Source organism: Limulus polyphemus, unplaced genomic scaffold (assembly GCF_000517525.1).
Source record: "Limulus polyphemus unplaced genomic scaffold, Limulus_polyphemus-2.1.2 Scaffold3842, whole genome shotgun sequence".
Classification (NCBI taxonomy): domain Eukaryota; kingdom Metazoa; phylum Arthropoda; class Merostomata; order Xiphosura; family Limulidae; genus Limulus; species Limulus polyphemus.
The window spans coordinates 52,958-57,674 of NW_013669452.1; the positions used below are offsets into that span (position 1 = coordinate 52,958).

The window sequence follows — 4,717 nt, forward strand, 5'->3', positions numbered from 1 at the left end:
CCATGCCGGGCTCTTCTGTGTCCAGTTCGAATGCACGTCTACCCTACCTTGGATTACCTTTTTGGAACACTACTTTCTATACCAACATTTGATGCTTCACTACCTTACTATCTAAGTTATGTCTGGATAGATGTCTACCTTATCAAAGTAAAAAATAGCAAATATAACAGAATCATTAATGTCTTAAACAAAAAATATATACATCTATGGTCAAGCGTTGCATAGTGGTTAGCGTACCGGACCTTCAATATGAGGGTTCATGGTTCACGTGCGGTTGTTGCAAAACTGTGCTTCTCACGTTGTAGCTGTATGTGCGTTATAAGAGTATCAGTCAAATTCAATTATCTGACTAACTGCCTTGCCCTTTAGTGTTTTATTTCGAATTAAGGACGGCTAGCACAAATAGCCATTGCGTAGCTTTATAATATCTAATATAAGCGAAACCAATTTATTCCCAACGTTTTGACAATAGGTAAGTGCCTGGTGTAGGACTATTGCGGTAACTTTACAAATAAATTCAGTTCTTCGTTTGAGAAGTTAAGGCACTGTATATTTCTGACCTTATCCTTTAACAAAGAATATATGTAGCTTTAAATATTAGTACTAGGTCTTCAGAGAAGATATACAACTCCCAAATAGTTCAGTACAGGCAGAAAATTTACATTATATAAAAGAATCAGAAGAATGAATAGACAATCATACTTTAAGTGTAACCCATACAATAGTAGCTATAATAACAGATGGTACATTAATAGATGAGTGGATAAATAATTAGAAAAAGATATGATACAATCATAAAAAGAAAGGTGAATTTTACGCATTATGATATCATATAAAAATACCTTTTGGGTTAAATGGTGTCATTTTTCTATTATTCTTCAGTCATAACTGAAAATTTCAAGTTGATAGCTGGAAATACAGAATCATAAAAAAAATTCATATTTAAAATTGCTGTTATAGGTGAGCTGCATTTCACCAGTGACATTGATAACAACAAGTTTTATTAAAGAAAGTCTGGATGTAGTAAAAGAGGTTTCAAAACGTTTTCTCACTTTAGATAAAATATGTATTCTGAATAAAATGTCAGTGATGTGCAGAGTGTTCTAGGGATATATTAACACTGGCTTCATTTAAATAAGATATGTATTCTGAATAAAAGGTATGTCAGTGATGTGCAGAGTGTTCTAGGGATATATTAACACTGGCTTCATTTAAATAAGATATGTATTCTGAATAAAAGGTATGTCAGTGATGTGCAGAGTGTTCTAGGGATATATTAACACTGGCTTCATTTGCTCATTGGAAATAGCAACAAACTTATTGATACAGTTTTTGAAACTTCTCTACCCTATCCACACTTGGATATGCAACTTGTGATATCTACTTTCGGTAGGATAACTCACTTTTACAGTATTACTATTCTAAATATCGGGTTTTCATTACAATCACTTTCTAACTTCATTTCATAACTCTGTGTAGATACCTCACGGTATGATAATTATACATAGTTATAACACTTTCTACAGAATCATGTCATAATGCAGTGTAGATGCTGCACGGTATGACAAATATACATACTTATAATTCATTGAAAAGTAATACACGAGCTCGATGGTGGATAATGTACCATGGACTCTTCGTGCTTCGAATCACTCGCATTTGCAAGAGAAAATCCCCCCAGTGGCACAGCGGTATGTCTGCGGACTTACAACGCTAGAAACCGGATTTCGATACTCGTGGTGGGCAGAGCACAGATAGCCCATTGTGTAGCTTTATGCTCAATTGCAAACAGCAAACAGCAGCAAGAGAAAAAAATCACAAATGTTAGAAAAATTATTTCAAAAACTTATTTCTTCGCTATTATTTTTTATATTAAATGAAACAACTTTAATACGATATTTTGACCCGTTATGTTTACTTTACTTGTAAATATATATATATATATATATTAGTCTTCATTTGGTGGTAAAGCTTTAATAATATTTTCATGCCTTTTTTCAAATTTTTCATGCAATGTAAATATTCCCTTTAAAAGCAAAAGACACGTGATTAATACATAGCGTCATATTTCTCATATTTTTAACTTGAGCTTAACCGTATATGTACGACTGGGTCAAAGTGCGCATTTCACGATCTTAAAAAAGTACGTTAAGACTCCAAAAACCCTGTATGCTTCAAAATTTACTGGTTTTCATAGTGAAATGTAGTTTTAAGATGCATTATCACATGGGTGTATATTTAGAAACTAAACGTAGATAAGACTGGTTTTCATAGTGAAATGTAGTTTTATCACATGGGTGTATATTTAGAAACTAAACGTAGATAAGACTGGTTTTCATAGTGAAATGTAGTTTTATCACATGGGTGTATATTTAGAAACAATACGTAGATAAGACTGGTTTTCATAGTGAAATGTAGTTTTATCACATGGGTGTATATTTAGAAACTAAACGTAGATAAGACTCGTTTTCATAGTGAAATGTAGTTTTATCACATGGGTGTATATTTAGAAACTAAACGTAGATAAGACTGGTTTTCATAGTGAAATGTAGTTTTATCACATGGGTGTATATTTAGAAACAAAACTTAGATAAGACTGGTTTTCATAGTGAAATATAGTTTTAAGATGCATTATCACATGGGTGTATATTTAGAAACTAAATGTAGATAAGGTAAGTGAAAGTATTTGACTGTGTGACAAAAGTCCTTTTAAATAAACTTTATCTTTCAACATAACTTCTTTGACAGGCTCGAAACAAAAGAGAGACTACACTCTACAAAAACTTCTAAACATTTTGAAAAAAGTTGCTGCCTATCGTCGACGTCCGGTCCGCATCATTGGAAAACACATGAGATTTGGGATTAGTAAGAAGTAAGACAGCTACCGAAGTCGATGAATATGAATATTCTACATTCTAGTGTTTGATGGAATTTTCTGGAATCTTGCTTTAATTGTAGTTTTTGGTTTTGGTGTTTCTTACTATAGATACTGGCAAAGTAAAAAAATAGCTCTATATGATTAATAGGTAGACTTGCAATAATACTGATGATTGTTTGATTAGGTCCGAGTGCCTCAATATTCAAAAAAGATTTGTACTGAAAGCGCCATCTGATGAGATCTGTGATGTACCTAAGCAACCATAAAATATATATTATTGTCTTATTGAACCAAGATGATGGCTCTGTAGCTTTCAGATTTTGAATAAAGATATATCTAAAACAACCTGAGATAAAATAGAATCAACCTTTATCTTTGATATTTAAAAATGTCATATATATATATATATACTTAAATTTATATCTCATCTGCTCCAACTATTAATTTCCGAGGTGTTAATTGAACGTTATGTTAGGCATAAATCTCCCTTCTTTGACACTATATATGATAATACATATTATTTAACGTTCTTTGGAGTAATAAAACTTCCCATTGCTAGAATATCCTTATTATTGTTATATTATAATAAATTACTCCAAACATGATAAGATAATTAAGTTCGTGATAGCTTTTCGAAATATGTACTTTGATGTGATCAATAATAAAAAAGTTCAAAGTGTAAATATAATTGATGGTCTCGTATTTTAAGATTAATTTCAATCAAACTTTGGGTATTGATTTTATAAACCAACAAACATCAGAAGAACTCAGAGGTAGCTATTGTAGTATATTTGAGAGGAAAGGAAAGGGTCGACGTGTTTTTTGTTGTTTTTTTTAAAGCTCGAAGTAATTACATCACATCTTTCAGGACTTTGAAACGAACTGAAAATGTAGGGAACATAATTCCAAGGATTTGACTGATTGAAGTTCACCATACTGAACTATCATACTGCCTGACCTAGTGAAGGGAACATAATTCCAAGGATTTGACTGATTGAAGTTCACCATACTGAACTATCATACTGCCTGACCTAGTGAAGGGAACAACAACTATGACTGAGTGAAGTTCACCATACTGAACTATCATACTGCCTGATCTAGTGAAGGGAACAACAACTATGACTGAGTGAAGTTCACCATACTGAACTATCATACTGCCTGACCTAGTGAACGGAACATAATTCCAAGGATTTGACTGAGTGAAGTTCACCATACTGAATTATCATACTGCCTGACCTAGTGAAGGGAACATAACAACCTAGATATATATATTTGATAATACAATAGTAATGTTAATTTTAAGCCTAAAGGAAAGAGCGTAAGATAACATTATCTCCTTACCTTGGATGGTAAATAAAAAAATTTAAAAAATCAGAAGTTCAAGAGCGCCAAAAACCGTAGCGCATAAAGAACAGACAAAAAAAACAACAACAAGGATTTTGATATTTTTAACCTGAACGACACTTTTTATGACACAGGGGCTAAGCAGTTATATTATAAATCTCCAGGGTTGAGGTATAGCCGTATTTAATGTTCAACTATTAATAAGATGTAAAGCAGTCAGTTAGCAGCGCCCGCCTGTACAAGGGTTTTGTCCAGCTTTTAACCGAATAATGGTATCAATTGTCACACTTATAACGCGGAAACAGCTGAAAGTGCAGATCGTGTTCAGTGAAATTACGGTATAAAAGTTGGGCCTTCTAATTTGCAGCCTGGTGGAATTGTCACTTGCCTTCAGATAACGATAATCAAAGTTGAATAAATAATTTCAATATGCCATCAAGTAAAGACGTAAAATTACTATTAAGATAAATACTACCTCAAACTCCAGGTTATCTG

The 4,717-nt window shown here is 32.6% G+C and overlaps 1 long non-coding RNA gene across 1 annotated transcript in view; it reads left to right on the top strand.

Moving 5' to 3' along the window:
- Positions 1–3,025, top strand: part of LOC111088475 — a 22,479-nt gene extending 19,454 nt beyond the window's left edge. The window contains exon 3 of the long non-coding RNA XR_002612985.1: positions 2,749–3,025. This is a non-coding gene — a long non-coding RNA (uncharacterized LOC111088475). The remainder of the gene's footprint in view (positions 1–2,748) is intronic.
- The last annotated feature ends 1,692 nt before the right edge of the window (positions 3,026–4,717 follow it).